This window comes from Perognathus longimembris, chromosome 25, assembly GCF_023159225.1.
Source record: "Perognathus longimembris pacificus isolate PPM17 chromosome 25, ASM2315922v1, whole genome shotgun sequence".
In the NCBI taxonomy this organism is placed as follows: Eukaryota; Metazoa; Chordata; class Mammalia; order Rodentia; family Heteromyidae; genus Perognathus; species Perognathus longimembris.
The window spans coordinates 10,795,308-10,819,196 of NC_063185.1; the positions used below are offsets into that span (position 1 = coordinate 10,795,308).

Sequence of the window (23,889 nt, forward strand, 5' to 3'; positions counted from 1 at the left end):
AAGGTCTGTGAGACTCTTGTTGCCAATAAACTACCAAAAAGCCAGCAATGTAGCTGTAGCTCAATTGATAAGAACACCAGCCTTGAGCACAAGCAGCACATGGACAGCACCCAGTCCCTGAGTTCAAGCCCTAGAGCAGCATAAAATAAAGTAGTTTGTCATATTTACTTTTTGAAATATTTATTTGGGAAAGCTTGACTAGTGGTTTGTATTAGGTATTAATATATATTATTCTTTTTTTGTGTGTGTGTGCCAGTCCTGGGGCTTGGACTCAGGGCCTGAGACTGTCCCTGGCTTCTTTTTGCTCAAGGCTAGCACTCTGCCACTTGAGCCACAGTGCCACCTCTGGCCTTTTCTATATATGTGGTGCTGGGGAATCGAACTCAGGGCTTCATGTATACGAGGCAAGCACTCTTGCCACTAGGCCATGTTCCCAGTCCAATATATATTATTAATGAAGAAATGACTAAAGACAAGGTATTAGATAGAAGATTCAAATACACGAATTGAATAATGAAATAATATTAAAATACAATTTTAACTTTCTGTTATAATTCAGAGAAACTTTTTAGAGTAGTATTTTGAGACATATTAACTAATCCAATTGAAGGGACAACATTGAATGGGAAATACTGACATACCTTTTCCGCAGCAAATTAAGTTTCCTATAGTGAAATTATGGCAATGAAACCAATCTGCTACAAAAAACTCTCTGCTACTTGAGCTTTAACTATTCAACAGAGACAGTGACATTCAGTACCAGGAAAATATGTATATAATCACATCATTGTAGTAACACTATGTCACAGAACTTTCAGATTGGATCACAATTCATGCTGTTGGGCCTAACAATTGCTATATACACAGTATAGTTTAGCAACTAAAAGAATCTCTTTTAAGGCTGGAAATGTGGCTTAGCAGTAGAATGCTTGCATGAAGTCCTGAATTCGATTCTTCAGCATCACATAAACAGAACAAGCCGGAAGTGGCACTGTTGTTCAAGTGGTAGAGTGCTAGCCTTGAGCAAGAAGAAGCTAGGGACAGTGCCCTGGCCCTGAGTTCAAGCCCCAGGACGGGCAAAAATAAAAGAAAAAGAAGAGTGAGGGGAAAAAGAAGAGGGATAGGTCAGAATATTGAAAGGGGTGGCATTAAAAATATTGATATTGTATTCATAAACTTCTTTATCAAATGACAACTCCTTTGCCCCACTACTTAATGATACTCCTCCTCCTAATTATAATCATAATGATTATAAAATGAAGTTTTCATTGGTACATATTCTAGAAGTGTTCAGAATTTTCCCTCTCCCAAAGATGTAATTTGGTTATAATATGCCATATGAAGTATACTCTTGACTTCTCAGATTCTCTTGCCACTAGGCCATATCCCCGGCCCCGACTTCTCAGATTCTCATTGTAAATCTGGACTTGAGCCAGTAAAGATGAGGGTATAGTTATGAAAAGAAGTGTGAAGGAATCCTAGGACCTGTCCTTCTCCGACAGATTAAAGGAAACATGAAGGGACAATCTGGATCATTGGCAGTTGCCTGACGGTATAGGGGCTTCTGGGGCTATTTTATTTCTGTCATGGTCATGCAGACTAAAGTTTTGTCCAGGAAAACATCTTAAGGCTGGTGCTTAGAGGAGGATCCGGTTGAGTTGACCAAATGCTATTGTTTCAGTCTTATTCTACAAAGCAAATTCTTGATTTCAGAGTCTTTTTGATTGCTCAGTATAGAAATCAGGCCAAGTTTCTAGTTCATGGAACCCACAATATTAAAATCCCAGTGAGTCTAAAGAATCTATTCAATTACTTGAGGGTATAAAGGACAGGAAATGAAGTGATGGGTTTTTCTGGACTTAAGAGGGCAAAGTCTTTCCTGGCACTAAAATGCCTCATCCCAATAAAAGGGTGAGACTCTCTAGTATGTCACGAAGACATGAGTTGGTCCTGGGGCTTGAACTCTGTATCTATGTGTCTGATAATTCAGATTTGAATCAAAACCTGTACTGTCCTATGGCCAGCTGTCGTGTGTCAGCGGCTGATGGTGAGCATTCTACGAGGGCCTGTCACCGTGGGGATGTGGGGATGCCTTCCAACCCAACTGTCACTCTGCTTTGAGCTTCTTAGCGGAGGCAGTTGGGGTGCTCTCAGAGTGATACCTACACTGCTGCGAGATGGGAAACCTGAACTGTTGCTGTAAAAGTATGTACATGCTGACTTTCTCAATGCTGCCCTTTGAATGGTCTAGTTCCAATTTACTTACCACATTGTCCTCGTGTGTTTCCATCCTCCCCAATTCCAATTTCTCTAATGATTTTTTTTTTTGGCCAGTCCTGGGGCTTAAACTCAGGGCCTAAGCACTGTCCCTGGCTTCTTTTTGCTCAAGGCTACTACCATTCTACCACTTGAGGCACAGTGCCTTTTCCAGCTTTTTCTGTGTATGTGGTGCTGAGGAATTGAACCCAGGACTTCATGCATGCTAGGCAAGCACTCTACCGTTGAGCCACATTCCCAGTACTCTCTAATATATCTTACACTTCCTCTTTGCCAGCAGCTGTCCTAAAATTATGCACATTTAGAAACATGAACATTTCCTAATATCAATGTTGCAGATTTTCTTTTGGAGAATAAACACAAAGTTACACAACCATACTACTTTCATCAACTCAAGAGAAGGTTGACAATAAATGTAGAAATAGATAATCCACGAGAGGAGAATCACTGGCCAAACTCTTCTGAATGCCAATGTCAAAACCCAAATCTAGCAAGGTTTAGTGAATCAAGTCTGTCACATTAACCACATGGGAAGTAGATTTGGGAGATTGTGTTTCAAGACCAGCTCACACCTTAGAGTCTGTCTGGAAACTGCTTGGATCGGGAGGGACATGCTGTGTTCTCAGTAACAGAAGCAAGGACAAACAGGAGGATCATAATCTAGGCCAGCTCATGTACAAGAGAGGCCCTCTCTCAAAAATAACCAAGCCTGGTAGATAACCTGATTCACAAACCTGGGCCTCCGAGATTAAAATCCCTAAGCCTCAGCAGTTATTTTTCACAATTCTTTTTAATTTAACTTATTATTATTATTTCTTTTGCCAGTCCTGGGGCTTGAACTCAGGGCCTGAGCACTGTCCCTGGCTTCTTTTTGCAATTGAATTTTTTTTTTGTAAGAATGAAAAATTTTAATTTTGAATAATTCCATTAAAAACACACCTAGGGAAATACTGATATAATACATTAAAATTTCAAAGTATAATCATAATTATCTGAAAGGTATAAAATTCAAATGCCTAAAATTTTGTTTTTCCACATTACCTGCAATTGAATTTTGAATCAAAACCTGTACTGTCCTATGGCCAACTGCCGTGTGTCAGCGGCTGATGGTGAGCATTCTACGAGGGCCTGTCACCGTGGGGATGTGGGGATGCCTTCCAACCCAACTGTCACTCTGCTTTGAGCTTCTTAGCGGAGGCAGTTGGGGTGCTCTCAGAGTGATACCTACACTGCTGCGAGATGGGAAACCTGAACTGTTGCTGTAAAAGTATGTACATGCTGACTTTCTCAATGCTGCCCTTTGAATGGTCTAGTTCCAATTTACTTACCACATTGTCCTCGTGTGTTTTTATCCTCCCCAATATCAATTTTTCTGATGTTTTCTTTTTTCTTTTTTGCCAGTCCTGGGGCTTGAACTCAGGGCCTGAGCACTGTCTCTGGCTTCTTTTTGCTCAAGGCTGCCATTCTACCACTTGAGCCACAGCGCCACTTCCAGCCTTTTCTATATATGTGGTGCTGAGGAATTGAACCCAGGGCTCCATGTATATGAGGCAAGCGCTCTACCACTAGGCCATATTCCCAGCCCCAAGACAGATAATTTAAAGTATAAGATATACTACCAAAGGCACACTATACACATGTTACACACTATACACACTATGCACACTATACACACTATACACATGGACATGTTCTCAAATATCACACTATACTCCAGCATATGCACAATTATTAGGGGGAAAAAACCCAATGTTTTAATGGGAACAAATCATTACTTGTTAACCACCGAACCTCTGCCAAGCAAGATGTCCACCCCTGAATCTACTGTAATATATTTGACAGGTTGTTGTTGCTGTCGTGAGGAATCACCACCTGTGAGATCGAGATCGTCATCGAGTAATCCAGACTATTATGGCAGAAGAATTCGTCTCTGGCCACCCAATAGTGGAGACCCTGAGCTAGAGCCAAATGAAGGTACTGGGGAAATTCAGTCATGTGTCCATTCAGTGATGACTAGGATAGAGTGTATTATGTTGCAAAAGAAAAGATAACACCCCTTTACATTTTTGAGAAATTGTCATCATTAAGCACAGGTTAGAGACTGGGAGTCTGTTTGAGGAAGGAGTCTTTGTGGATTCTTTCATACTGCAAAGGAAAAAAAATGCCTTCTGGGAAATTGAACTGATTTTTAATCAAACCTTTAAGACTAGAAAAGTGAAAACAAGAAATTTAAACCCCTTATTAAATTGAACTGTAAAAACACCATTACTGGAAATGAATTGGGACTTGAGGACTTTCAGAAAATGTGGACTGGATTGTCAGAGCTATATTAGGTCCTGGACCTTAATGCCAAGTATTTTTACTGATGAAAAGTTGTTTCAATGAAAAGTATATTAGGAATCAGAACTTGTAGTCCACTTGAGAGTTTTACCGTTTGAAAAATGTGATACTTGCATGAAACTGTTTGAATCTTGTTAGTCTCCCCTTATTCCTAGACGTGAAGCTAGAATTTTTCCCTTTTGATAAAGGAAGGGAACAAGAGCATGTTATTTTGTATATTGATAAATAGTAACTAGTGATAAACTTGAAATGCTAGACTAGATTACAAACTTAATCCTAGGTATAGTCTTATGAAAATATATCTCTTAATTATTTTTGAACTATATTCACATTTTCCAAGATATTTTAAGTTATGTATTTTTTTTTTCAGAGCTGCTTCTTATTTTGGGCTACTTTTTTTTTTTTAAATTGAAGTGTAATTCCTAAGGGGCTAAGTTGTCTGATAAAGCTTCCTATAACTATGACTGGATGTCTTCCAAGATGGGCTGTTTTACATTTTAGAGTCATTTCTACAGTTATGTGGTCATTAACTTTGGGAGCTGTTTTGCATATGAGTGCTGATACAAATTACAACCCAAATTGACCTCAACTTCCATCACCCCATTGAATGTTGACAGTGGAAGGAATACCTTGCTTTAGTATGGTATTACTTCTGGACTGATAGCTGAAGAGGAAACTTAATTTTCTTTGGTGCATAAGTCAGAAAAACTTACAGCTGTTGTGTGTAGTGTCCTTGTTCACCTCAGAAGATGAAGTGAGCTAGCTGATAGTGTTAATTCAGATTTAAGAAATGATCTGAATCTTGGTTTGTGTAAATTTACAATATACCTGCAATATTAACTGAATCAGATAGCTCTTACAGTTTCATATGTGTACATAGGCTCTCGGTCCCACATCCAGTAGTTACTGAACTTGGTAAACTGGCATTGTAACATTACAACAATGTTTTGTTGCACCAATTTTATAAACTTTTACAGTGAAATACTTGTTATTTTTCTGAGGCAAACCAAAGGTATATTTCTCAAGGTTCATGCTGCTTTCTTTAGCAGCATTTGATGGAGGATCTTTTTATACATTTGTAGTAGATTATAAAATTGCAAATTTTTTAAAAAATTGTAAACCGGGGCTGGGGATATGGCCTAGTGGCAAGAGTGCTTGCCTTGTATACATGAAGCCCTGGGTTCAATTCCCCAGCACCACATATATAGAAAACGGCCAGAAGGGGTGCTGTGGCTCAAGTGTGGCAGAGTGCTAGCCTTGAGCAAAAAAGAAGCCTGGGACAGTGCTCAGACCCTGAGCCCAGGACTGGCCAAAAAAAAAAAAAAAATTGTAAACCATGTACCAATATTTTTGGTTGAAATTGTGTAGGGTAAGTTAAACTCAAAGTGCATTCTATTAACCAATACGAGTGTATTTCTGTAAGCATAGTTACATTGAAATAAAGTTTAACAAAAAGATAACAGTGTCAGGCTATGTTCTTCTATATTTAATGAGTGCAAATTTTAATTCATACAATCGCCTAAGTGAAGATACATTTACAACATAAAATGCTGTACATTAAAAATGATTTTCTCTAAATGGCAATTGTTTGTCTTCTGTGTAGAAACTTTTTAATTGGATGTTACTTGTCAATACTTGTTTATAAATTTTCTAGGCAGAAAATAATTTATATGTATATGATCTAGAGTTTTTTCTATATTTTACTGTGTCCAGAAAATATTGTCTTGTGTGTACATGTTCTAGTTTTCTCTGCATTTTGCTGTAGAGGTTCCACTAGTTGACATTCTACATTCAGATCTTTGATCCATTTTGAAATCATTGCAGTCTCCTACAAATTGATAGTTTTCCCTATGCTATTCATTGAAGATGGTGCATTTTTTTCCTTTTCCAAAAAAAAAAATGGCTGTATCTATGTGGTTGAATTCCTGGGACTACTATTTTGTTTCATAAGTCTTTGTGTCTGTGTTCTTGCTGGTAAAATTCTGCTTTTTATTTTATCTTATTATTTTTTTTTTACAATAGCTCTGTAGTATAACTTAAAATCCACTATTTTTGTGGTACTAGAGATTGAACTTGGGGCTGGGAATATGGCCTAGTGGCAAGAGTGCTTGCCTTGTATACATGAAGCCCTGGGTTCAATTCCTCAGCACCAAACACATAGAAAAGGCTAGAAGTGGCACTGTAGCTCAAGTGGCAGAGTGCTGTCCTTGAGCAAAAAAGAAGCCAGTGACAGTGCTCAGGCCCTGAGTTCAAGCCCCAGGACTGGCAAAAAAAAAAAGAAAAAAATATGTATATTGAACTCGTGGTGCTGTGATTACTAGTCTGATGCACTTCCACTTTAGCTATACGTCCAATCATAAATAGGGTATTTTGATACCTCCAGTATTGTTTATGCTTAGGAAAAGCATTTTTTATGCTAGTTCTGGGGCTTGAACTCTGTGCTTGAGCACTTTCCCTGAAAAATGGTGCTCAAAGCAAGTGATGTACCACTTTGTTCCACAGCTTCACTTCTGGCTTTTGGTCGTTAATTGGAGATAAGAACCCAAGCTGGCCTAGAACCATTATCTTCAGGTTTCAGCTTCCAGAGTAGCTAGGATTACAGGCATGAGCCAGCAGTGTCTGGCTCAGTTATGCTTCTGATCTTCGGTATCTTTTATATTTCCATGTTAATTTTTGAATTTAACTTTTTTTTAATGGAGAAAAAAAGCAAATTTACTAAAATATTTCTTTCTTTTTTTTTTTTTTTTTGCCAGTCCTGGGCCTTGGACTCAGGGCCTGAGCACTGTCCCTGGCTTCCTTTTGCTCAAGGCTAGCACTCTACCACTTGAGCCACAGCACCACTTCTGACCATTTTCTGTATATGTGGTGCTGGGGAGTCGAACCCAGGGCCTCATGTATATGAGGCAGGCACTCTTGCCACTAGGCCATATCCCCAGCCCTAAAATATTTCTTTATTTGAATAAGGTCAATGTCATTTCTTAAATTCCAGCTAGCATCAAATAACAGTCAGGAAAAAAAAGTAGACAAAATGTTATCCAATTGAAACTTGACAGTGGATAGAAAACTTTTTTAAACTTTAAGTAATATCATAGAGAAATATATTAATTAAACAGGCAACATACAGGTCTAAAAAGTTGCAAGTTCTTATTTTACACTAGATCTTACAAATAAAAAATTCCCAATATAATAATTCATTCACTATCTCCCTTCAATAAGTTCATGGACAGGGAAAGATAATCACATCTTAGTATGACAACTGCTATTTGTGTTCTTTACAAAGGTTATATCTCTGTAGAGCAGCAGGACAGGCAATCCCTCATTCAAGTAGTTTCTATTTTCCCCATGTCATAAGAAAGTACAGTTGTCTGAGACAGAATGTCACCACAATCACATGAGGAAAGCAAGAAGCTTTAGCAGGTGGGCTTCTCATAACATCAGTATGATCTGAAGATGACTTTTGAAGTTTCAAAGTCATCACCAAAGTACCAATAGGTACAGGGAACAACCTGGATTTAGTTTGTTTCTGATAACAAACGGAGAGTTTTAGGAAAATTGCAAGTATAAAAGAAGAGTGCACCACTGCTAATTTCATAGCTAATGAAAATATTAGATTATGATCTCAGCTAGCTTGCTTTTTTCTTTTCTTTCTTTCTCTTTCATGCTGGTATTGGGGCATGAATTCAGGGCCTGGGTGCTGGTCCCTTAGCTTTTTTGCTCAAGGCTGGTGCTCTACTACTTGAGCCATAGCACTACTTCCAGCTCTTTTGGTGGTTAATTGGAGATTGGAAAAGTTTTGTAGACTTTTCCACTTGAGTTTTCCTTCTGCTATGTTTCACTTTTCAGTTTGGAGGGAAAGGGATGAGGTCCTTTTTGCCTAAAAATGTCATTTAGGTGGAAGCATTCCTCTGGTAATGATTTTTTGTAGATACTTTACCTGGTGGTATTTTTATTTCATGATAGCCTATGTTGTTGAATATTTTGATTCCAGTGGGGTCAGTTCAAATTATAAAATTCATTTTTATATTTTCATAATTAAATGAATTTATTTCACCTATTTTGTTTGGCATGTAATTTTCCTCTCATTGCATGTTCTGAGGATATTTAAATTCACAGAATTTAACTTTTACTTCTGTGAAGAATACCACTTTGATGGGCTTTTAGTAGGATGGCCATGTTCATGGTAGTAATTCACCCACTCTCTGACATGAGGGCTTACTATATTCTGGTGTCTTCTTCTGTTTTTTATTTCTTCTATGTTTCTTTTATTTTATTTTTTGTCAGTTGTGGGACTTGAACTCAGAGCCTGAGTACTGTCACTGGCTTCTTTTTTGTTCAAGGCTAGCACTCTGCCACTTGAGCCACAGCACCATTTCTGGTGGTACTGAGGAATCGAACCCAGGGCTTTATGGGTGCCAGGCAAGCACTCTACCGCTAAGCCACCTTCCCTGCCCCCTTCCTTTATTTCTGAATCACATGGCAATATCCCCTTCTCAGTCTGTCACATCCAGTTCGTAAAGGAACACAGAGACTACAGGATGGGTGGATATACTTTTCCAGTGAACTTTAAATGGTTAGCTGATCTCAGCAATGATGCCATATTATCCACTATAGAGGTTCTGGCCTTAGGTTTTCAGTTTATCATGTATTTTAAGCAACCTATTTGGCATATAACATAGCTGTTTAATTCTAATCTAGTCTTGGTTATTTTTTTCTTATGGTCTCTTAAGAACTCACAAAGATGTATTTCTGTTTTTTTTTTTTTGTGTTTTTTTTTTTTTGTCAGTTGTAGGGCTTGAACTCAGGGCCTGGGAGATGTCCCTGAGCTTTTTCACTCAAACCTAGTGCTCTACCACTTTGAGTCACAGCACCATTTCCAGTTTTCTGGTGATTAACTGTAGATAAGAGTCTCATGGGGGGCTGGGAATATGGCTTAGCAGTAGAGTGCTTGCTTTGCATGCATGAAGCCCTGGGTTTGATTCCTCAGCACCACATAAACAGAAAAGGGCCGGAAGTGGCACTGTGGCTCAAATGGTAGAGTACTAGCCTTGAGCACAAGAAGCTCAGGGACAGTGCCCAGGCCTTGAGTTCAAGCTCCAGTAACAGCAAAAAATAGATAATTAATTTACTAAGGAGCATCTGGCAGCAACTGAGTCATCTACCTTCACCCACACAAGCTCTATGTCTATATAGAAGAAGATCTCTGAATTTTTCTGCCATGAAGCCTGTGGACTGACAGTCACACTTTCTCTTCCTAGATTCTACAAAGGTCATCATGAAAGTAGTGCCTTGTGATTACTCGGACGAAGAAGATGAGGTAAACTTGTTCCATTTTGTCTGAAGAACCTTATTTATTTTATTTTTTTCCAATGAATTTCAGGCATGAAACTTACCATATGCATTAATAAAAGCTTAATCTTTGTGTTTAATATGGAAGTCTTCTGCAACTTCCGTTGTGAGAGAATGCCAAGAGAGAACAATTCCACAATTCTGCTGTCTGTTTCTAGATGGTGCTGAAATATGACAACATCAGTTAGCAATTGCTAGGAACACAAGCACTTTTGTCACTCTTAATGATTTCAATGTACTTCATGACACAGACTTGAGAGAACTTAATACTAAACATATATACTTCCTGAAAACACCACCTAAAGTTGAATATGTGTTATTCTCTCAAACTATGATTCCTAGGCAGTTTTGTTTTCATGGTATTTTTTATTTGTTTTTCTTTTATTTTTGACATAATATGGGTTTGAACTCAAGACCTGATATTTTCTAAGTACTTCTACTTTCTAGGAAACAACGTCAGCTACACTAATAGGTATTTTTAGTGGTTAGTTTTCTCTATATTACCTTGTACTTATGCACAATCCAGATCCAGTCCTTTAGCCTCAGAGTTATGTTACCAGGTGATTTTTCTTTTCCAGGTCAGTGATGAAACACAAGTTCATCCCCTTTATTTTTCTAATGTCACCATAGTGAGCAATTGACATGAACATACAGGATTGGACATGAGCGGTTCCTTATAATGTTTTTTCTTCTCTTACTGCAGGTGGACTCCACAGCCCATGAAAATTGTACGTATTCTCAACTCACAGGCTCAGAAAACAACTTAAGTGCTGAGAAAGGTTGGGGTTTCTTGCCTGTTTTTGTCCAGAAATCCACATTGATTCCAGTTTTGTGGAGATAAAGAGGAATGAGAGTGTGCTGAGCAGGAACAGTGAAACAAGGAACATGTTTGACAATCTCATTATTTTTTGTTGTTGTTGTTATGGGTCGTGGGGCTTGAACTCTGGGCCTGGGCACTGTCCCTGAGCTCTTCAGCTCAAGGCTAGCGCTCTACTACTTGAGCCACAGCACCACTACCAGTTTTCTGGTGGTTAATTGGAGATCAGAGTCTCATGGACTTTTCTGCCGGGGCAGGCTTTGAACCACGATCTCAGATCTCAGCCTCCTGAGTAGCTAGGATTACAGGTGTGAGCCAACTGGTGCCGGCAAACTCATTCTTTTCATGGAAGCAGCTATGTCATGGTGGTGGTGTGCAATTTGTGATCCTGAGGGCTGGGAGGTTTCTGTAAGACATATGTAGATGATTAATTCACACTTTTCTCAGCACAGCTGAAGATTAATATCCACACTATACTTGGTTAGGAGACAGAAAAAAAATAGTCAAGGTGTTTCCTACTGTAAATGGATAAGGAATATTTGAAGCCAGCCAAGGGCACATTGTTGGTCATCTGAGCTATATATAGATTTGCATCCATCCTTCTGTCCTGGTATCCCTAGTCCCCATGTTAGGGAGTTCCTGCTTCTAAACCTACACTGTCACTATTAAAACTTGGCTGAGTGCTATCTGTCACTCGAAGTTCCACAGTCTTCACATACTGTACCTGACACTCAGCAGCAGACTTTCTTGCAGTTAATGTGAAATTCATAAGCCATAGGATTGGGATCACCTTTCAGATATAAGAGCAAGGGGCTGGGAATATGGCCTAGTGGCAAGAGTGCTTGCCTTGTATACATGAAGCCCTGGGTTCAATTCCCCAGCACCACATATACAGAAAACGGCCAGAAGTGGCACTGTGGCTCAGTGGTAGAGTGCTAGCCTTGAGCAAAAAGAAGCCAGGGACAGTGCGCAGGCCCTGAGTTCAAGCCCCAGGACTGGCAAAAAAAAAAAAAATCATTCAGGAAACAAAACAATCCTGTGCTAGTAGGAATTATTTGCAAATGTTAGCATCTCAGTGTTTTTGGACCTTCTGTAGTTACAAATTAGCCTTTAAAGGGGGGGATTTGTAAATTAGAAAGCATATCCAACAAAGAATCCAGTGTTACACAAGTGGTGGCTTTTAAGCAAGTAAGAATCCAGTAAAGAAAGAGATAGATAGATGGGCATGTTGAGACAGAAAAAGTTCTTGGAAGTGGCTAATGAGATTGTGGAAATATAATTCAGTTTCTTAATGAAAAGGGAAGGAGTTGGGCCTGGTCATTGAAGCAGAGCACAAGCCTTGGTGTTCATAAATGTGTTCACAATTGCCAACTGATGAGATTTTTATGTAATGGAGAAATTTCTCCGCTAAAGCTTCTCAGGCTGCTCATTTCCTTCCTGATCCCCTCTTTCCTCTGTATTCTTGATTCATGTCAAGCCCAACTAATGATCCTGAATAAGCCTAAGAACACTGTCATTTTACTGACAGTCCGTCTGTTCTCTTCCTAGTTGCTTCTGGTACTTCGCTCAATTCCCTGCCTCATCATGGGATAAATGAGGAGGACCAATCAAAAGCAGAAGTAAGTTTTCCTGTCTTGGTGTGAAATACAAGCATTGTTTTTTTTTTTTTCGGGTGGGGAGAAGATTTATTTATTTTCCCAATGAATTACATTACGATCACATAAACTTGTATACGATTCATAAACTTTGGTTTCCTTACTATATAGTAATATGTAGCCAGAGTTATTTTCCAGGTGAGAACTGAGAACTTACCATGATAAAAAGATTGCTGTCAATAGATTACAAAGGGTCTCCCAATGAGCATATCCAGAATATCTTTTTTTTTCCTCCTTAATAAAAATTCTGTTGTGCAACTACTTAAAGATAAAAACGGATCAAAAAATTAAATTCTGTAGATAGAATAATCTTTCATTCTAGACTGGGAAAAATCATGTGTTTCTTGGCAGCAAGAATTTTATAACCATTATTTTACTGTTAACTTGGGCTTGATCAGTTTCTCTTCTTTCTTTAAATTGTTTTATTTTTGTTTCCAGTCCTGGGGCATGAACTCAGGGCCTGAGTACTGTCCCTGGCTTCTTTTTTCTCAAGGCTAGCACTCTCCCTCTTGAGTCACAGCGCCACTTCCGGCTTTTATCTATACATGTGGTGCTGAGGAATCAAACCCAGGGCTCATGTATATGAGGCGAACACTCTACCACTAGGCCATAATTCCCAGCCCTAGTTTCTCTGCTTTCTAATGTCAACTGCCATGGAACAGCTGAATCAAGCTGTCTCTGAGGGAAGACTGTAAGAGATTGGGAAAATATACACATACACATAATAGGGAAAGCTGGGGCCCCCGTGGGCTGTTGGCATCCAAAAGTCTTTGAGGCTGAAGGTCAGCACATTTATTTACACACCCATTTGCACAAGTAAAGGCAAGTAGAGAGTGTGATCTAGTGACAAGGATGTTCCAGCCAGGGCAATTTACATGAAGATGTAATGGCTTGCAAATGAACCTATCTGAGCTTTGGTGATAGCTTCAAAGGCTAAGAGAACTAACTATGCCTTCTAACCCAACTACAAAGCCTCGGGTCTGCAGGCAGGTGTGGCGGGTTCTGAAGGGTTTGCTCAAGGAACTCATGTCTGTGGCTACCAGCCGTCATCCACCACTGAACCTGCGGCATGGAACACGAGACAGCCTGGTGCTTACAGCAGTTCCTTTTCTGTTACGGCAGGGGGATGCAGGAAGATGTGGAAATGTCTATGACAATGAGCCTAGTCGCATGCACGTGATCGATCTGGATGGTGAGACGGGGGAAAGTGGCCAGTCTCCTCTCATGGACAGCCAGCGGTGACCCCAGATTTCTATACAGTATCTGCTTGTGCCTATCAAGGAGAGAGATCATGTGGTGTAGAAGAAAAACCCAGGGATTCAGAGGCCTGGGTTACATTTAGAATATATAACAACACAGGGCCTGAGTAATGGCTTAAATCATTCCTATGGCAGTGTGCCCAAATTAACTTTTATCTTTGTGAGAACCTACCTTTGAAAGGTTTCCCTGTCTCTCAACATCCAATCTTTGGGCCAAACCACCTTGAAACAACATAGAGGTATACCACAATCTAGTCTGACCCAGAAAGAGTGACTGAGGTACTGTCTCCAGGAACTTCATTGGCATTGTTTGTGTCTCTACAGCCTGGAATACGAAACGATACGATTCATCTAGTGAAGAAGAAGACACTGCAGGTAGAATTCTTCTTGAGTTGAAACCAATGTTAAAGTGTTCCAAAGGAGTCTGGGAATGTGGTTTAGTGGTAGAGTGCTCGCCTTGCATACGTGAAGCCCAGGGTTCGATTCCTCAGAACCACATAAACAGAAAAAAGCTGGAAGTGGTGCTGTGGCTCAAGTGGTAGAGTGCTAGCCTTGAGCAAAAAGAAGCCAAGGATCATGCTCAGGCCCTGAGTTCAAGCTCTAGGGCTGGGGGGGAAAAAGCGTCCCAAAGCAGGGAGAAGAGAATACAAAGTGCAAGGATTAGGGGCTCTCTTCATGATTTAGTAGCATTAGGAGTAACAGGGCAGGTTCAGGATAATTACTGATATTGGGCATGCAGGCTCATTTTCTTGACTACATAAGCACAATATTCTCCACAAGCCTACTCTTTGTGATTCTGCTTTTGGTAAACATCCCATCAGTTGAAGGTCACTGTTCTCATGTTTTGGGATGTTGACCCAGGTTTGAAGGAATCTAATGGAACAAGCCTGGGTCTCATGTCCTGGGACAACATAGACACATCTGTGCGGAACTGGCTAATCTGAAAATTTGGGCCCCGTGAAAGCATGTTCTATCCTATCCTGCCCTTCTTGTATTCTCCTTTTTGAATGGGCACTGGCCAGGCCAGGTGAGATTCAAAACATTCCTATGGGCATCCTTCACGCTCTGGGATCTTCTTGAACGGCGTGGAAAGAAATGTCCCCTCCATTCTTACCTTGCCCTTAATCCAATTCTCACATTCAGAGGACAAGGTGTAACCGCTGAGCTCAGCTATGGGATCATGAAGATCTGATGTGTCCTTAGTCATTCTCCTCATTGCACACCTTAAAAAAATCAGGCTACGCAGAGACAGACTATAATTCTGTGTGTGTGTGTGTGTGTGTGTGTGTGTGTGTGTGTAAACAGGAGGTCAGTCTCATGTGGGTAAATTCATAAAGCCATTGCACTCTTTAAGCAACCTGGCCTAGGCACTAGTTTCTGATACGGTTGCAGAATCTGAGCTACAAAAGAATCTACAGGTCTAGATGCTTTCTTCCTTCCAGCCTAACCTAACTGAAGCCTGGTGAGAGGGGCCCTTGCAAGAGGCAGCACTCAGTTCTGAGTGTCTTCCCTATGGCCCCAGGAGAAACCGGCGTTCAAGTGTTCTCCAGGGCATTCATTATTTCTATCCTCCTTTCTCCAGATCACACCATCATTGTCATAGCCCAGGTGCATGCCGAATTTTCGTCTCAAGATACTGAAGACGAGGAGATAGAAACTGCCAATGAGAATGTAATGTATTTCCTATTTCTGTCTCTTTCATATCCTTTTCCACATTAACTACTTTATAGTGTTTTTTTTTTTCTGTTGGGTTTCTTCCACATTTATTGGTTTTTGGGGTCACAATCAGTCTGCACAGAAACTTGATTTTTTTTTGTATTTTCACTTTTTACTTTAGCCAATGAAAACCTCTTCCACAGTCTTCACTTGGGTTCTTTTCATCTTTCTTTGGTAGTGGAAATTGAACCCGAGCCCTTGCATGTACATGATTCTGCCATTATAATATGTACCTGACTCCAGTGAATTGCTTTGATTTGCAAGGCATAGTTCATATTTGTTGGTGATGCTGAAAAAAAATAAAAAGCAGCCAGGAAGCTGTTCATGTTTAACCAGCAGGTCATAGAATAAGTCAGCTATGGGGCAGGCAGGGTGGCAGGGTAGTGTCGTGTCCCCTGTCTGTGTTAGCGGGTATCATTCTCCTCAGTGGACTCAGCTAACTGAAACTCTGTGTCTCCTGGACCAAGGGTACCATTGCTTCCACTTTAAGTTCACCATCCCAGCAATAGCTTCTAAAGCTGCTCAGGTTTGGCCCCATGGCAGTGTTCTCCTTGAAGACACATACGGACATGATGGTTCCATAGAAAGCACCTTCAGCCTTGAGCGGAAGTGGCACCTGCAATCCTTCACATAGAAGTTATCAGGGCTCAAGTTCATGTCCCAAGGCTAAGGGACTTCTGAATCTTCACCCACTCCTCAGTTCTACTCCCTTCTGTTGGTGTCTCCCCACACACCTTGCCCTTGAGTCCATGTTGTAGATTGTAGATCCTTAAGCAAAGTGTCCCAAAATAGAGACCTGAATTCTTGAACTTAAAGCTGCATTCTTCCCCCCCATGTGAACAGATCCAATTGTAATTATTTATATTTAGCTAGTTTTTAAAAAGTATCTTGTTCTTTTGCTACTTTTGTTAATACCTCATATTAAACAGTATTCCTTAACTGTAAATTCTGATTGTCTTATTTTCTAATATGTGAAGTGATCAACCCTTAAACAGATATAGAACTGAGTCTTGCGGCTACTCAGTTCTTCCAAATCTCTCCTGTTGGCTTCATTGAACACAATAACTACACACATAGTACTTGTTTTCTATCCATAGGTCTGTGTTTCTTGTGTATTTTGTTGATAAGAGTCTGTTGGTTCACTAGAAGTGATCATAGAAGTACAATTACTCAGGCCAGGGGACCAAGGTGTGTACACCAAAAGCTATCCCTGCTGGTATCAAATCCATGCCCACCATGTCTCCTCTTTCATTCTAAATGTGAAGTTTCTTCTCATTGTCTTGTGTATCATTACTCTTCAGAGTTTGGAAGGATTCACTTGATACCACATGTATTACTTGCTAAGATATGACTTATACGAATATGACTTGCTGTTGGTCTTTCCCAGTCAAGGGAACTGTGTCTTAACTAATCAATTACAAATCATTACTTTGCTTCCAGTAGAAACTACGGTGCAAGCAGTTTTTATTATTTGCTTATGCCTTTGCTTTGGTGTCTTTTCACTTTCTGACATTTCTATGGTGTTTATCTTCAAATTTTCAAATTTATCTGGAACCTTCGGCTATCCTAGTTAATTTCTTTGCAAATACTGACCTCTTTGCCTCTTTCTTGCAATCCTTAAATCCTTCACCAAGCTTATCTTTGTTTCCCTATTGTATTTACCTTAGTCTTTGCTGACATTGATATCCTTAATTCTGAGTTTCTATCATTCTGATAATGTTGCTTGCACTCCTTACATCATTTATTGTAGGGTCTTATCTTTATTTTGTTTATTTATCCAATGTATTTATGTTGTTGCACAAAGGAATTGCCATTTAACTCAGCAGTTTATAAATACAATATGCCTTGCTCAGTGTTGCACATCTGAACATTTTACCCATTCCTCACAACCTCCTGTGCTCACTTTTCTTAATTTTGTAAGCTATGCATTGAATTTTTCTACATTTTCCCCTCCTTTGTTTTTCTTCATTCTACCTGGTTCCTTTTTTTTTTTTTGGCCAGTCCTGGGCCTTGGACTCAGGGCCTGAGCACTGTCCCTGGCTTCTTCCCGCTCAAGGCTAGCACTCTGCCACTTGAGCCACAGCGCCGCTTCTGGCCGTTTTCTGTATATGTGGTGCTGGGGAATCGAACCTAGGGCCTTGTGTATCTGAGGCAGGCACTCTTGCCACTAGGCTATATCCCCAGCCCACTACCTGTTTCCTTTGAGTTCCTTCTTATTCCTTAAAGTATCTGTTTCCTGGTGGTTCTTTTGTTGACGTTGATTTAGCTGTTCTAAGGAATTATACTACAATACCTAACTTCCTTCAAAACTCAAAATTTTCATGCTTTAGCGTATTATTCTGTACCGAATCATAGTTTTCTCTTATAAAAGCTTTGGTTGGAAATGACACCAAGCACTCTTGCCACTAGGCCCTATTCCCAGCACCGGAAATGACATCAAGACTTTCCCTTTTGGGCTGGGAATATGGCCTAGTGGCAAGAGTGCTTGCCTCGTATACATGAAGCCCTGGGTTCAATTCCCCAGCACCACATATATAGAAAATGGCCAGAAGTGGTGCTGTGGTTCAAGTGGCAGAGTGCTAGCCTTGAGAAAAAAGAAGCCAGGGATGGTGCTCAGGCCCTGAGTCCAAGGCCCAGGACTGGCAAAAAAAAAAAAAGACTTTCCCTTTTAAGAGCCAAATTTATCTTCTGACCTTCTTTCTCAAACTGTGATGCTTTTGCCTAAGCCATACATGACTTACCTCCTCTTACTTTTGTTTGTTTTTTTTTTTAAGGAAGCTTTTATTTCAGGTGTACTGTAGACTACAATGCCAGACCCCTTCTTTCTTTAGTACTGTAATATAACCATGGTGAACAATAGGCCTGTTTCTCAGAGTGTCTTTTCTTCTCTATCTGTAGGTGGATGACATAGTCCTGGAAAACCGTATGTATTCTCAACTCACTCCCAGGCTTAGGAAATATTTAAGTGCTGAGAAAGCTTAGCTTTTCTTGCTGGTTTTTGTTCAGAGGCCGGTCTTGATTCCAGTTTCCTGGTGGAAAAGAGGGATGAAGGCGCACTGAGCAGGAGCAAAGATATAAGGAAGATGCTTGACCATCTAATTTTGTCCCTGGAAACAACTTGGTCAATTTCCTGGAGTGTGGTTGTGTGAATGAGGGTTGGGAGGTTATCTGTAAGTGTGTCTATGTAGAGTTATTATCTACCTCTCTGTGAGAGTCTCTCTCTTTTCCCACACATATTTTAGAACCTGAATAGTGCAATACCAATATAAATTTTGAAAAATGATCCAGTCTCAAGATACACTGACCATCACTCATACTCTCCTCCCAACCTAAAACGAATGGTTAAGTAGGATTACCACTCCTAATATGATTATGATGCAGAGAAACACAGTCCATAGTTTGATACTGGTAATGAACAATAATATTTTGAAGCCAGGAGTGAGCCTAGCATGGATCCTATGAGCTACATGTCAGGGTATTCCAGCTCCGAAGCCTAAGCTTTGGCTATAGCTTACAGAGTGCTATCTGTCATTTGAGTAGGTTGCAGTGGTCACATCCCCCATAGAACACATAGGAGCAGACTTTTCCAGTCATCACCATCCCATTTATAGACTGTGTCAGGATTATCTCCCAGGTTTCCAAGTGATGAGGCATGGAATAGAACAGTGCAGAAGAACATGTGCTGTTACTCACGGTGAGGTTATCTGATGGTGTTTGCAAGCCTTGCAAACACTCAGATTCAACAGAACACAGAATGCTAGGTATGATCAGATAACAAGTAACCCAAGGTACTACTTGATTACAATCCGGGGGCCCATTGCTGGTGGGCTCAATCTCTGGGATGGATTTGTTAGGGAGTATCTATTCCTTCCCCATGCCAACCTCCAAGAAGAAATGTCCATTATTGGAGTTTATTATGAGTTGGGGTCCCTGGCTCTACTAATACTCCTTATATTGTGTCTAGAAGCTCAAATCAGGAAAGAACCAAATCACATGTTGGTAGTGAATATTTGATTTTTTTTTTTGTTTTTTTTTTTTTTTTTGTTTTTTTGCCAGTCCTGGGCCTTGTGCTCAGGGCCTGAGCACTGTCCCTGGCTTCTTCCCGCTCAAGGCTAGCACTCTGCCACTTGAGCCACAGCGCCACTTCTGGCCGTTTTCTGTATATGTGGTGCTGGGGAATCGAACCTAGGGCCTCGTGTATCCGAGGCAGGCACTCTTGCCACTAGGCTATATCCCCAGCCCGGTAGTGAATATTTGAAAACGGTAGCATTTCAGTATTGTTATATAGTTAGCAATTATTCTTTAAAAGTGATTGGGAAATTGGCAGAGAATAATTAGACTCAAATAAAACTCAATATAAAAATAATGGTTATTTTTAATCTTGTAAAGAGAATACATATGAGAGTATATGGTGAGAGCAATGAATGAGAGACTATTTGGGGAGGGGAGAGAAAAACCGATCTTGGAGGTGATCAACAAAATAATGGAAATGGAGTTCAGCTTCTGAAAGGAAAGAGGAGGAGATAGATCTGGTCTTTATTGAGCATATGGTCACCGCATGAATCTTATTGCTCACACACCATTTAAACACTACCTCATGGAATAGGATTCCTCTAGGTGGAAAAGTGAAGTTTTTCATGCTTTTCATTTATTCTCTCCTTCCCTCATATTCCTGTCTTATGTCCATACCAATGAACTGATCCTAAATAATCCCAAGCAACACTGTCATTGTACTGACCATTAATCTGCACCTTCCTAGCTGCCTCTGAGACTACACAGGATTCTGTTCCTCAAGCCAGGACCAGTGAGGAGGATCAACTGAAAGCTGAGGTACAGGTGTGCTTGTCTTTATGTGACATACAAGTATTGCTTTGTTTTTCATGGTCAAATCTATTACACTATGATCCTGTAAACATGTATGATAAATCATATTCATTTTATTTAAGGGACTGTGAAGGGACAGAAATTTTCCAATGGGGATCTGATTGTGGACAACATTAAAAATTGCCTTTAGGAGTGTAATTGTGACTCAGGTGGTAGATAGCTACCCTGGAGTAGAAAGAGAGAAAGAGGGAGGAAAACAACTGGCTTTAGTAATTGATAAGAGTTATCACAATAAACTTTATCCACAGCAGCATTTTTTAATCCTTGAAAAACTGTAATTGCCAAAAAAGAAAGAACAGAAATATCTTCAGTCAAGCACAGCCCATAAAGGACTCATATCTCTTTGCAATGGTACTTTTGCTGTGTATCTTTGGACTCTCTCTCTTCATCATGGGGCTTGAACTCTGTGCCTGGACACTGTCCCTGAGCTTTTCAGCTCAAGGCCAGTGCTGTACTACTTTGAACCACAGCATCACTTCTGGTTTTCTGGTGGTTTGTTGGAGAGCAGAGGCTCATGGACTTTCCTGCCTGGGCTGGCTTTGAACCACGATCCTCAGATCTCAGCCTCCTGAGTAGCTAGGATTACAGACTTCGGCCAACGGCACTGGGTTTGGGCTCTGTTGACTTAATCAGTTTCCCATCTGTTTTCTAATGCCACCAAATGAAAAGACCAGTGCGTAGGACACAGGACAGCCTCATTTTCACAGTAACTCCTTTCCGTCATTACAGGTGGATGAAGAAGGAAGTGCAAATGACAATGAAAATGGACCAAGTCACATGCAAGTTACTGATCTGCATGGTGAGAAGGGTAAGAATGCCTTGTGTCTTCTTATAATCTGCTAGCCTGTTGGTAGATTCATTCACAATATATACTTATGAATATCAAGGAGAGAGATTACATGTTATAGGAGAAACCACAGGGATTCAGAGGCTTTACAATTAGAGTATATATATACTCCAGAGAATGAATCAGGGACTAAGAAAACTACATTGTGCTACAGGTGTGTTGGCTGTAATTCTACCTAACAGAACACAACAGGAACCTAAGCCAATACCAGATAGTCAGAGCTTTAAGAAACAGAGTCATTACGAATGAAGACATTATGTTCCTCAACTTTCACCCTGTGTTCAATCTATGAGAACCTTATGGTGGTCCAGCATCACAAGGAGAAAAAATTGTTAGGGGTTGGAAGTGTGGCACGGTTGGTAGAACATCAGTCAATGAACCAAAGTGTCAGATCAAGTCCACTGGGGGAGGGCAGAGAAAATGAGGGAAGGAGTAACACTGTTCCAAAAGAAATGCACTCCATACCCTACTGTAACCCCTCTGTATATCATCTTTATAATAAAAAAATGATTAAAAAAAGAAAGTAAAAGGCAAAAATACAGAGCTCAAGTACTGCTGGGCACTGTTGGCTTACACCTGTAATCACTGTAGAGGCTGAGATCTGCAGGTCAGGGTTTAAAGCCAGCCTGGGCAGGAAAGTGCATAAGACTCTTATCTCAAAGTGACTACCAGAAAACTGGATGTAGTACTATGGTTCTGAGTGGCAGAGTGTTAGCTTCGGGCAAAAGATTTCAGGGACAGCAGCCTGACTCCAAGTTCAAGCCCCACAAATGACACAAAAAATAAAGAGTTCATGTCCAAAATCTCAGATAAAAAGGAAGGAAAAAGAAAGAAAAGAAAAATAAGGGCTGAGAATGTGGCTTAGGAGTACAGTGCTTACCTAGCATGAATGAAGTCCTGGATTTGATTCCTTGGTACCAAAAAACAGAAAAAGCCCGAAGTGGGTTTCTGGTTCAAGGGGTAGAGCACTAGCCTCGAGCCCAGAAAGGCTCAGGGACAGAGCCCAGGTCCTGAGTTCAAGCCCCAGGACCAGAAAAATAAAAATAAGAATAAGCCAACCAGCCAGATGCCTGTGGCCCAGACCTATAATCCTGGCTACTCAGGAGGCTGAGATCTAAGGACCATGGTTTGAAACCAGTGTAGCCAGGAACGTTTGTGAGACTCATCTCCTCCTAACTACCAAAAGAGCTCACAGTGGATCTGTGGCACCAGAGATAGAATGCTAGCCTTGAGCAGAAAGCTAACGAACAGCACCCAGGCACTAAGTTCAAGTCTCAAGATTGGATTGGCACCGCCCCCACCCCCCGAAAAAAAAAGGAAAAGAAGATGGTTAGAAATTAGGAAAGAGAAAGTTTTGGGTAGGGAAGTGAGAGAAGTTAATATTGTGAAGGCCAATTCATAAAGTGCCTACGTCTGTTCAGACTAAGATAAGGCACAGCCTTGATTCCAGGAAAATAGGAATCAAATGGATAATTTGGCTGTCTCTTTATCCTTCCTTTCTCAGATGACACCATTGCTGTCTTTCCTGAGGAACCCTGCTCCAATGATGCAGACGATGTGGAGAGAGAGACCACCAATGAGAACGTAAGCCTTGCTTCTGACTCTTGTGTATCCTATAATCTGCCAACTACTCTTTCTTAGTTCTCTCTTTACAGAATATTCCCCTCCACTTTTCCCCAATGTTCCTCTCAAAACTTTGGTTTGCAATAAACATTTGACTTTCTGAGCTCCTCAAGGTTTATTACTCATCTCTATGCTTCTTCATTCCTTTCCAACCAAATGTCAGCAGCTTTCGGAAACCTGTCTTTGCTTTCTTTTGTCTTTTCTTTGGTCTTGGAGAGTCCACTCAATTCTCATGCATCTTCAAGTGTCCACAGTTAGTGTGTCAATTTAGTCCCATTGGTTGTCTGTCATTGAGCTCTACATTGTAAATCATGGGCCAGTAAATCATGTGGTGGTGTATAGGAAATAATGAGGATACTTAATGTTCCAAGACACCACTCACATGGAACTAGCAGGTCTCAGGATGGATGTGTTATACAGTAGGGGTGGCAGAGCAGTGCTATTTCTGGGTGTTATCCCTGAGCTCTTCAAGCTCAAGGCTAGACCTCTACCACTGGAGCCACACTACCACTTCCGGTTTTCTGGTGGTTCATTGGAGATAAGAGTCTCACGAACTTTTCTGCCCAGGATGGCTTTGAACTGCAATCCTCAGATCTGAGCCTCCTGAGTAGGTAGGATTACAGGAGTGATCCACCCAGCGCCCAGCAGACATGAATTCTTGGGGCTGGGGATATAGCCTAGTGGCAAGAGTGCTTGCCTCGGATACACGAGGCCCTAGGTTCGATTCCCCAGCACCACATATACAGAAAACGGCCAGAAGCGGCGCTGTGGCTCAAGTGGCAGAGTGCTAGCCTTGAGCGGGAAGAAGCCAGGGACAGTGCTCAGGCCCTGAGTTCAAGGCCCAGGACTGGCCAAACAAACAAACAAACAAACAAAAAGACATGAATTCTTGAACATAGAGCGGCCATCCTACTGGTTCTATATTAATTATCAATTCTTCTAATTTGAACTTGTTTGTTCTTCTCTTTCATTATGTTGTAAATATGTTCATAGTAAACAATATTCCCTTACTGCATGTTTTAATAAAATTCTCTTCGGATACACAAGTTTTGTAGGACAAACCACTTAAAAAGAGGTAGCACTTTTTTTGGATTATAAAGCAATCATCCTAGCGACCTCCTTCAT

The 23,889-nt window shown here is 40.6% G+C and overlaps 1 protein-coding gene and 1 long non-coding RNA gene across 2 annotated transcripts in view; one reads left to right on the forward strand and one right to left on the reverse strand.

Annotated features, from left to right (window-relative positions):
• LOC125341794 (zinc finger protein 782-like) overlaps positions 1-23,889 on the reverse strand; it is a 69,812-nt gene that overhangs the window by 23,462 nt on the left and 22,461 nt on the right. The gene's annotated exons all lie outside the window — the stretch shown is intronic.
• On the forward strand, positions 385-23,344 carry LOC125342224. Its single transcript, XR_007209177.1, has 3 exons — positions 385-395; positions 8,035-8,430; positions 23,332-23,344. It is a non-coding gene; the product is annotated as an uncharacterized LOC125342224 (long non-coding RNA).